Consider the following 11,987-nt stretch of genomic DNA (forward strand, 5'->3'; position numbering starts at 1 on the left):
AACATTAAATTTAAGTATTAAAAGTGTTAATTGCGTGATTTTGTATCAAAAATGTATTATTGACTGAAGCACGTCATTATTTTCCCTCTGTGAACCTCTGACAGTCTGATAGCTTTTGACTACGTCACATAGTAACCGGTGTTATGGGGACGTTTTTGAGATTCCAATTGGGGATAAAAACGTCGTATATACCCCGGCAGTTTCCTGAATATATACTGACATCTCTGTGTTGTTATCCAATCAGAAACCTCGACACATTTGTAATCCGTAATATATAATTATAGATTATCGGTGATCATCTCAACGAGATTGATTTTCTCGCTTGAGCCGGGACGGCGAAAGCGAGAAAGGCAATCAAGTTGACAATGATAATCTTTTTATCGCTATTTTACCTTTGACGAAGTTGTCAATTTCGTTAGCAACGACACGTGCATGGCTTAGTTTCTAGCGATAATTTTCCATCTCAAGCGAGTAGCATGATATGAAAATTATCACAAAAAAAGATCAAAGGAAAAAGGCACAAAATAGCGATAAAACAGCATATATATGAAGATCAACATTACGGTTGGTGTGTAGGAATTTTGTCTTTAAGAATTGAATGCTTCTTCAATTTTTGTAAAGCCTGTAAATTCATTGGGTGACCGAAGTACATTTTGTATGAAGCGCAGAGACGCTTCATTCTAAAAATGTGCGCACGGTCAACGCTTTCACAACCCTAGTAAGTTACAAAAAGAAGCATTCAATACTTATAAGATCTTATAATTACAGTTTTATTAGCTAGGATAATAAAACACGATTTTTATCAAGTCTTTATTTAACTCACCTGTACACTTTCTTGTGGGACCTCGTGTCATCATGAATATGAATGATTAATTTTATTGTGTATAATTGTGTCACTGAATGCAAGATGTGCAGTTAGGCAGCAACCATTTGATTTTCGGGGGTGGGGGGCGAGGTATGGATTTGTTTGAAAATTTGTTTCCAGGTTTTTGCAGAAAAAAATTGTTTGTTTCACCCTCAGTTGCCACTACATGCAAGGGCTTTTGGAGAAAAAAATAATTTGCCAAGTTTTTGACCCTGACAAAAAATTGTTTGTTTCACCTTCAGTTACCACTACAAAAATGTATATGCAAATCCTTGCTATATGTTATCTGAGACTACTATAACACAGAGTGTGTTATAGTAGTCTCAGATGTAATGCTAAAATTGAAAGAGAAAAATTGTAGCGACAATCCAGCATCCGTAGGCGTGCTTCAGCTGGCCCCTAAAATGTATAATAGTTCAGTGATAATGGACGTTATACTAAAATCTGAAATATATAAAACAAACTAAAATAAAAAAATCATACAAAACTAGCAAAGACAACAGCCTCCTACCTTGGACAGGCGCAAAAATGTGGCGGGTTAAACATGTGTTTTAAAATCTGAACCATCCCCTGTACCTTTAGTCAATGTAGAAAAAACAAATACGCAACAATACGGCACACGAAGTACATGTGCATGGTTTCTTATATCATTTCAAGTTTTTCGAGGGCACTGTTCAACTTGTTATCACTTCTCCGAAACATTGCAGGTATACATAGGTTTTGGTTTGGGTTCGTAATGCATGGTCATGTTCGTGTCAACTTGCTAATTTATTTAGTTTTTCATGTTAACTTTTGTTTCTTACGGAAGCGTATTAGCGCCACACATTTTTTTTTCTTCCTATGTTTGCGTTATAACGCAAACCTTTTGGGTTATAACGCAAACTTTTTGCGTTATGGAACGCAAACCTTTGCGTTATAATGCAAATATCTTGATTTCAATTATTCATTAAGTTTTGTATGTATTATGTCCGTCTGTCATTCATTTCGGATGTGATTTACTAGTAGATAAAAAAAAAAGAAACATACATACAAGGCCAAATGATCATTATAATAAATATGCATATTAAGGAATAATGGAATAACTGAAGTGCAATTATACATAAATTAAGACTGATTTGTGCATCAGAAAAGTATATAATTTAACAAGAAAATAGATATAGTTTAGTATATAGTCATATTAAAATTGAAAGATCAAAAATAATGTCATACAATTGTGAAACCTCCAAGTCAAACTTTCTGCTTTAAAATGAATTATTAATAAGGAAACATTTTTTTTAAATCTCAGAATATGATCAAGATTCTTTGATAGAAAGTCATTGAATTTTCATTTCAATATAATGAAGTATTTTTAAGATGCTTGAATAGCAATTTAAATAGAGAGAACATAATTTTATTAATAAAACATCTTCATTCTATACATTTATTGCCAAAGGGTAGCTTGTTTGAATCTAACCTACTTTACACAGTTCTCAAACGAGAGCTTACTTTGGAAGTATATTTATATTCGGTTATAGCTATATCATCTCTGTTCGCTAGCCAAGGGTTACGATCCACTCCCGCTCTCTTCACATCTTCGCTAGCCAAGGGTTACGATCCACTCCCACTCTCTTCACCCTTGGCGGATTGAGATAATATTTCGGAGACACAAGGTAAGGATTTTTATTGGTTGCAGTAGAAACTCGCTGCATCCAATCAAAAAGCGCCTATAACATGATCACGTGTAAATGTAGAAAGTGTTTGTAAACACTGAATTGCCACGTGTTTATTGTGCAACAAGTCTTTACGTCACTAAACAAACGACTATATTTAGTGACAACTTGAATGTTTTTAATCAACTAATAGAAGTTCCTGTGTATGTTTCATGCACAAATGCACGAATGTTGACGTATATTTTCGTTTCCGGCTTTACCAAGTGGGTAGAATATAGACGCTACCGTGTTTTTACTTCCAAATTGAAGAGTTCAAGTGCTACCATTGGTCAAGAATAATGTATTCGGAATGGGCTTGACTTTAATCTTCCGATAGATGGCGCAACATTGATATCACAAATGTTGGCTCAATCTGCCAAGGGTGAAGAGAGCGGGAGTGGATCGTAACCCTTGGCTAACGAAGATCGGGAGTGGATCGTAACCCTTGGCTAACGAAGATGTAGCTATATTAGCAGGGTTGATTTTTTTCTTAGGTATAACCTCAATTTACTCAATTTTCTTTGTAATATATATACTAGTAGTAACTTGGATATCGTTTTTGGGGACCTTTATAGTTTGTTGTTCAGTGTGAGCCAATGTTCCGTGTTGAAGACCGTAATTCGACCTATGATGGTTTACTTTTACGAATAGTGACTTAGATGGAGAGTTTTCTTATTGGCACTCATACCACATCTTCTTATATTATTCTGTTCATTATTAGTCATTGATATGATCTAATTGTTCAAGCAGTTTACTTTGCAATTACTACAAAGGTGATACATTTTATTATATACAGCTTCCTCCATTAATAACTACTGTTTCCTTTGAAACTTAAATAAGAAATAAGATAAAACAAATGTTTGCGTTATAACGCAAAGGTTTGCGTTATATCGCAAAGGTTTGCGTTATATAACGCAAAAGTTTGCGTTACAACGCCAAGGTTTGCGTTATATCGCAAAGGTTTGCGTTATAACGCAAACATACTTAGGAAGAAAAATAAAAAAAATAAAAATGTGTGGCGCTAATACGCTTCCGTAGTTTCTTAATTGTACAATTGTTGGTCTTTCTGTAGTTTTTCTTCAAGTTATTGCAATGTCATTGTTAGTTTCTTTTCGACTTATCTTCGCTGGGCTTCTTAAATGTCGTAAATAACTAATTTTTCAAACAAAAAAATCCTCATAAACAGGCTTTGAAAATTTGGTCGAAATGCATGCTTCCAAATTGTCGTATGTGATCTTGAACGTTTTTATAAGCAGTGAAATAAAATCTTTGACATTTCTTAATTACCCCAAAAATTAATTTATGCTCACAGAAATAAAGAAATGTACAGACGTTACGCGCGATGTTCGTACCTCATTGGAAAATCGGTGTAGTTGGCAAGATGCAAGTCCAAAATATATAATTTTGTGATATCATATTTATAGGTATTGTACGTATTTTAAAAAATAATGTTTTTTTAAACTAAAAACGAAAAAAAATTTGTTTAAACAATGTTTTATGCTGCAGGCGACAAGCTTCGTTTTTAAAAACCGGCTATTTTTAGGCTGTCCCGCATTTCATATATTCGCGACGTTGTGTTACGCTTACATATACGAACATCGTGCATAACGGTCACAAGCGATTTGATTCCCAGAGCAATTATACCTTCTATTATTTCTATTATCTTTTATTTGTGTTTCTCTGTCCTGTATGTTCTCCCTTTTATTGGTATTGTAGTCGTGTCATGTAATGTTGTCATTTTACTTTTATAATTTAACATTGGCATAAAAGCGGGAAGTTTGACTAGCCAAAAAAATTAGGTTCAACCCACCATTTTTTTCTCAAAATGTCCTGTACCAAGTCAGGAAAATTTCCATTAGTATGATAGTTCGAATCAGCTTTCTCAAAAGTTACTAAGACAGGGCTATGAATCAATCAAATTAAGGTCATCATTCAAGAAATTTTACAGTAACCATCATGAGCTGATTGGCGGCCATAATGACAAAAATGTGTCAGAAATCATATCTGATATTCTTCCTCATGCAGTCATAACAACCTTCCATCATTACCGAACTGAACAAAGAAATAACACGACGGGTGCCGTATACGGTACAGAAAATGCTTACCCTTCTGGAGCACCTGATTTCACTCCCGGTTTTTAGTGGAGTTAAATTCGTGTTGTTTTTTATTCATTATTTATAACTTAATTGCGATGTATATGTCTTTTGGTTTTTATATGAGTCTTCTGTTTACTCCTTGGTTTTGATTGTTATTGTCTTCTTTTCTGTGTGTGTCGCGTTTAATTGTTGTGTTTCTCTTGTGTCGTTGATCTCCTCTCATATATTATTTGTGTTTCCATCAGTTTTAGTTTGTAACCCGGATTTGTTTTTTTTCTCAATCGATTTATGAATTTCGAACAGCGGTAAACTACTGTTGCCCTTATTTACATACAACATTTTGGACGCAAACTTTACAAACAATTGAAATTGGCAATTTTGTAACATGTCTTATTTCAAATGTTTTAATTTGTCTAACTGTAGGCTATTTTGGAATATCAAAGATTTCTTCCGCCAAAATGATTTGTGTCAAATTGTGTAATTTAAGCCAAAAAAGTCATATATGTATGACAGTTTAGAATCCATTATTTTTATTTTCAGTAAACCCCATCCAGAAACTCGTATAATCATAATACGGCACTTCCTCAATATTTTGTTAGAGTTATTTTCTTCCTTTCTTATTTATATTTAAAGGTTTAAATGAAAACATCGGATTCTATTTGAATGAGAATAAACTCACCGTGTAACTTTTTTTAATTATCAAATAACCTTGTTCACCGTTATGTTATATAGCTTAAAGTTTATCTCGTTTTTGATTTTAACATAATATCAGCGATAAACAAACTGTTATCACGTGATGGGAAGCATAGCTCTCCTTTTTTCAGGATTTTAACTGTATGCATTTCGGTACTGATATAAGTGGATTAACTTGTTGTTTGTATTGAAATCCTTTTAGTTTTCTATTTGTATCTTTTGTGTTTCTAGTTGTGATATAGAATTGATACATATACACTTTCAATATGTACAAAAATAGTACGCGTTAAAATCCGATTGCATTGAGTATGAAGGCAAAGGGTAATGTCTTTGGTTATTAAAAAAGAAGATGTGGTATGATTGCCAATGAGACAACTCTCCATAAGAGACCAAATCGGCACAGAATTTAACAAATATAGGTCACAATACGGCCTTCAATAACGAGCAAAGCCCATACCGCATAGTCAGCTGTAAAGGGCCCCAAAAATGACAATGTAAAACAATTCAACAGAGAAAACTAACGGCTTTATTTATGTACAAAAAATGAACGAAACAAATATGTAACACATAAACAAGCGAGAACCACTGACTTACAGGCTCCTGTCACATACATACATTTTGCTTTTACATTGCTTTTCTATATTGGCTAGAGGTATAGGGGGAGGGTTGGGATCTCACAAACATGTTTAACCCCGCCGCATTTTTGCGCCTGTCCTAAGTCAGGACCCTCTGGCCTTTGTTAGTCTTGTATTGTTTTGGTTTTGGTTTCTTGTTTACAATTTGGAAATTGGTATGGCGTTCGTTGTCGCTGAGGTAGTGTATATTTGTTTGGGGGCCGGCTGAAGGGCGCCTCCGGGTGCGGGGGTTTCTCACTACATTGGAGACCTGTTGGTGACCTTCTGCTGTTGTTTTTTTCTATGGTAGGGTTGTTGTCTCTTTGGCACATTCCCCATTTCCATTCTCAATTTTATGTATAATGAATCGGGGTTAAACATGTTAGCGGGATCCCAACCCTCCCTTACCTGGGACAGTGGTATAACAGTACAACATAAGAACGAACTATCAAAATAAGTTGAAAAAGGACTCATCAGATGGACAAAAATACAAGTGGACGTGGCTAGGTACTTGTACATCCCAACAAGAAAAAGACACTAGGTATATATCTGAGAGTACTCGTAGTAAACTGACAGGTAGTTCAAAGCCTTTAATTTACTAATAAGAAAGGTCGTTGGTTAGCTTGCTTGCTAGCTGAACCTTCAAGTCATTATTAGGTAAGGTATACTATTATTCTTTCGAAGTAGCCTAGGCTTACATACAGACAGATTGGTTATATGTTGGACTAGTTTACCCTTAAAAGGAGGTTAAAAGGGAAATCACAAAAATACTGAACTCCGAGGTAAATTCAAAACGGAAAGACATTAATCAAATGACTAAATCAAATGATAAAACACATCAAACGAATGGACAACCACTGTCATATTCCTGACTTGGTACCGACATTTTTTTATGTAGAAAACGGTGGATTGAACCTGCTTTTATAGTGCTAAACCTCTCACTTGTATGACAGTTGCATCAACTTTCTTATATTTACAACGATGCGTGAACAAAACAGACATAATAGGTAAAATAGCCAAAATATGGGTACAGAAGTCATCACTGTGCCACAATCTCAAAACAAACAAATATTTAACAAAAAAGCACAAAAAGCCTCTTTCAAATTTATAAACCACATTCATTGCTTCGCGTGTATGACGTCAAAATTAAATTTTGTGAACACAAAATTTTGTGCGCCAAAATTGACTTTTGTGAGCCAAAATTGACTTGAGACAAAATTGACTTTAGTAGACAAAATTTACTTTTGTGAGACAAAATTGACTTTAGTGAGACAAAATTGACTTTAGTGAGACAAAATTGACTTTAGTGAGACAAAATTGACTTTAGTGAGACAAAATTCAATTTTGTCTCACAAAAGTCAATTTTGTCTCACAAAAGTCAATTTTGTCCCACAAAAGCCAATTTTGTCTACTTAAGTCAATTTTGTCTCACAAAAATCAATTTTGTCTCACAAAAGTCAATTTTGTCTCACAAAAGTCAATTTTGCCTCACAAAAGTCGATTTTGTATGCAAATTAGTTCACAGAAACCAAACTATACTAATTTGCATACAAAATTGACTTTTGTGAGGCAAAATTGACTTTTGTGAGACAAAATTGACTTGAGACAAAATTGACTTTAGTAGACAAAATTTACTTTTGTGAGACAAAATTGACTTGAGACAAAATTGACTTTAGTAGACAAAATTTACTTTTGTGAGACAAAATTGACTTTAGTGAGACAAAATTCAATTTTGTCAATTTTGTCTCACAAAAGTCAATTTTGTCTCACAAAAGTCAATTTTGTCTCACAAAAGTCAATTTTGTCTCACAAAAGCCAATTTTGTCTACTTAAGTCAATTTTGTTTCACAAAAATCAATTTTGTCTCACAAAAGTCAATTTTGTCTCACAAAAGTCAATTTTGCCTCCTCACAAAAGTCGATTTTGTATGCAAATTAGTTCACAGAAACCAAACATTACTAATTTGCATACAAAATTGACTTTTGTCACCCAATTTTCAAATTAGGTTACAAAAGTTAAGTCTGTGTTACAAAAATGAATTTTGTCATGACAAAAGTAACTTTTGTCCACAGGGACTCGGTTAGCAGATTAAAATTTTGTAAATCAATGTTTTTAATTTTTTTATTATTATTTCCTGTCTATTTGCATTACTTTATTAACGTATTTAACGTTGCCATCACTATTTCTTTGTTTTCTGGCAATGTGCAGTTTACTATATCCATATCCGTATACTGAAAAATACTAAAGGGATCTAAGTCGCCATCTTGAATTGCCTTCCCTACTTTAGATAAAAAATAATTATATATTAATAAATTACTATATACCTTATAAAAGCCCTCATTTTCTTCCGAAATTATTCTTCTATCACATGCATATTTTGATTTGTGGATTAACAGAACCCTTACGCAGCTTCAGTTGCATTCGTGTCAGAATATTCAAATTTCCCGGCGAAAGCAACGTAACTGGCAAACATGTCGTTTTCAATATGATAGACGAAATGGGAGATAACTCTTGTCATTCGGGAACTTCCGGGTTGATGCGTTTACCACAACGATAACTCCTTATAAACAAACGAGTGCTGTCCCCTAACTTGATACCTATACGCCACACCAAGATATCCTTCATATAAATTAAATATCAAACAAAAATGTCTTTGAACAGTCAGTGCATGTGTTTTTCAATATCAGATTATCATTCTATCCCTCCGCCCATTGAAAATATCAAATGATTGTCCCCAAACTGTCGGGTTTTATTTCCATAAAGGAATGTGACTTTCTGACATCGTCCTGATATTTTTCAAATCATGGATTTATGCAGTACAACACTTATATAATCAGAGGCGTATTTATGGGTAAAAGGGGCCTTCTGATTGAACATAATACATGCATGTATGATAAATTAATAGACTTTTTCAAAGTATTAATCCAAGTTGACCTACCAACTGGCCCTCCCCCCTTTTTTTAAATCCTGGTACTGTTTGTAAACCTTATAAATCCCATTGAACGTGTCAATATTTTAAGTAACTTTATCATTTTATTAATGTGTCTACGAAAAAGTCAATGATTTATGGTACCTCGTTTGAAGAAAGGTTCTATTCGTTAACATGGTTATATTGCGCTCGATATGTAATAACAGAGACATATAATACAATTATATGTCTCTGGTAATAATAAATCAGGGGACAGCACTCATTAGTTTATAAGGAGTTATCGTTGTGGTAAACGCATCAACCCGGAAGTTCCCGAATGACAATGAGGGCTTTTATAAGGTATATAGTAATTTATTAATATTTTTAATTATTTTTTATCTAAAGTAGGGAAGGCAATTCAAGATGGCGACTTAGATCCCTTTAGTATTTTTCAGTATACGGATATGGATAGTAAACTGCACATTGCCAGAAAACAAAGAAATAGTGATGGCAACGTTAAATACGTTAATAAAGTAATGCAAAATGAAATAGACAGGAAATAATAACAAATAAATTAAAAACATTGATTTACAAAATTATAATCTGCTAACCGAGTCCCTGTGATTCGGCGCCCCGTAAAGTCTAGACTTGTTTTAAATAATGCGTGTAATGATAGCAATACTATTACACTATTAATAATCAACGTTTAATCATTGCTGGATTCTGTGAATTATTTACAAAGTTCAAGCTTAACATTTGTTTAGAAATACTATTTTTTGCCTGATGTATCCCAGGATGTTGAATTTGTATTCCTCTAAAGTTTTGTATATATATACCATCTTACAAACAGGAAGTAAGCAGGTCAAGAGTCAGTCTTTTTATCAATCTAATTAAAATATTGATCTCTGATTACGTTATACTACATATTGTAGTATAACGTAATCAGAGATCAATATTTTAATTAGATTGTCTTTTTATAGAACACAATGCAGGTGAAATTTGAAAATCAACTACGCGCAATAAATCAATATATTTTAAATTTCTATTCAAAATATCTATAACAATCTAAGTGAATTACTGTTAACAAAATAATCTCTCTTATTTATATTATAATTCTATTGAATTTGATAAAGAAGACGTTGTTTTGGTAGTCTTTTAATATGCACCCAAATTTTTTCGATACCATATGATGTTGATTTTGACAGTTGTATAATATGTGTAACGATTAAAACAATTTGTAACCTGATTGTATTTATATTAGTAATATAATGCTGTTTAGTTGATGTGTCATTTACGAATAGTCCGTGTTTATGATGGAAATGCTTGTGCACACTTTCACATGACCTAAGACGGTAGTCAAAATAGAACAGACTTATTCTTATCAAGTTCAATTGTACATGGATATCGTATTTTATACGCACACACCTCAAGATTAGTGACCACCAACATTGAACTTGAAAAAAATCCGACAATGCAACACACACAGAAACGATCCGAACTATAACATAACAATTGCCATTTTTCTGACTTGGTAAAAAAATGGTGTGTTAAACCTGGTTTCAAAGCTTGTCAAACCTCTCACGGATAGTATGCCAGTCACATCAAATTCCATTATACCATGTATATTAACAACGATGTTTGAACACAATAAACAGATACAATAAATAAAAATGTCACAAATAGGGGTACAACAGCAACACGAACCCCACCAATAAACTGTTGGTTTTCGCAGGTGCTCCGCAATGATAAGCAGATCCTGCTCCACGTGTAAAACCTATCGTGTTGCTCATGTTATTACACATCCGGTATATAGTCTTATTCGGTAGGTCAAATTCGTGAAAAAGGAACGTGATTGTAGTTATGACATAAGGAAGAAATCAGGTATCATCAGTGATATTCCATAACAGTCAACCAACTCGTGATGGCGTCCATAAAATTAACGAACTCATGATTTTTACTTCACCATTCGGAACCTTTGTTTTAAAAATGAAAAGGTCAATATTGAGAAGCTGAAATCATCTCTTTCGTCGTAAAGTTCTGTTTCCAACCGACCTTCGTTGTCCTTTTCTAGAAATAAATCGTAATCAAATGGACAAAACGTTGAATCTTTCGAAATACTTAGTTTTTCCACTACAAGAATGGATACCTTAATTGTATATGACTTTAACATTCATCTTGGAAAAATCTGTCAAGAACAAATAACACCAAACAGTGACTTCCATGGAAAACATACTAACAATTATAATATAAAAAAGAAGATGTGGTAGGATTGCCAATGAGACAAAAATGACACAGACATTAATAACTATAGGTCACCGTACGGCCTTCAACAATGAGCAAAGCCCGTACCGCATAGTGAGTTATAAAAGGCCCCGATAAGATAATGTAAAACAATTCAAATGAGAAAACTAACGGCCTTATTTATGAAAAAAAAAAAAAATGAACGAAAAACAAATATGTAAGACATAAACAAAGGACCACGACTGAATTACAGGCTCCTGACTTGGGACAGGCACATACATAAATAATGTGGCGGGGTTAAACATGTTAGCGGGATCCCAACCCTCCCCCTAACCTGGGACAGTGGTATAACAGTACAACATAAGAACGAACTATAAAAATTAGTTGAAAAAGGCTTAACTCGTCAGACGGACAAAAATACAAGTGGACGTGGCCCGGTACTTATACATCCCGACACAAAAAGACACAATGAACAGATCGGAGAGTACTCGCAGTTATCTGACAGCTAGTTGAGAGCCACTAACAACTAATAAAAAAATCATACAACTAAGACTAAACTATCAATCCGTACATATCCAAAATCCAATGGATTTAGTGTAAAGACGTCATAAACAGCCAGAGAAAAACATGACCTTGTAAGACTGCAGAATTTTCATTTGACATTTTATATATTATATGTTGTTTTGGTTTTGTTAAATGTTGAAGGCCGTAATTACCTTCAGTTGCTGACATCCACGTCAATTATTCTCAAGTGAAAATTTGTCTCATTATATAATAATGTAAAATCAGACTTTTTTTGGCAAATATTGAGACTGGGTGAAAGATCGAAACACTAAGAACTCACAATCTGAAATCTTTGACATATATTAGAATGAAGTTTTT

This window comes from Mytilus galloprovincialis, chromosome 8 (assembly GCF_965363235.1).
Source record: "Mytilus galloprovincialis chromosome 8, xbMytGall1.hap1.1, whole genome shotgun sequence".
Taxonomy (NCBI): Eukaryota; Metazoa; Mollusca; class Bivalvia; order Mytilida; family Mytilidae; genus Mytilus; species Mytilus galloprovincialis.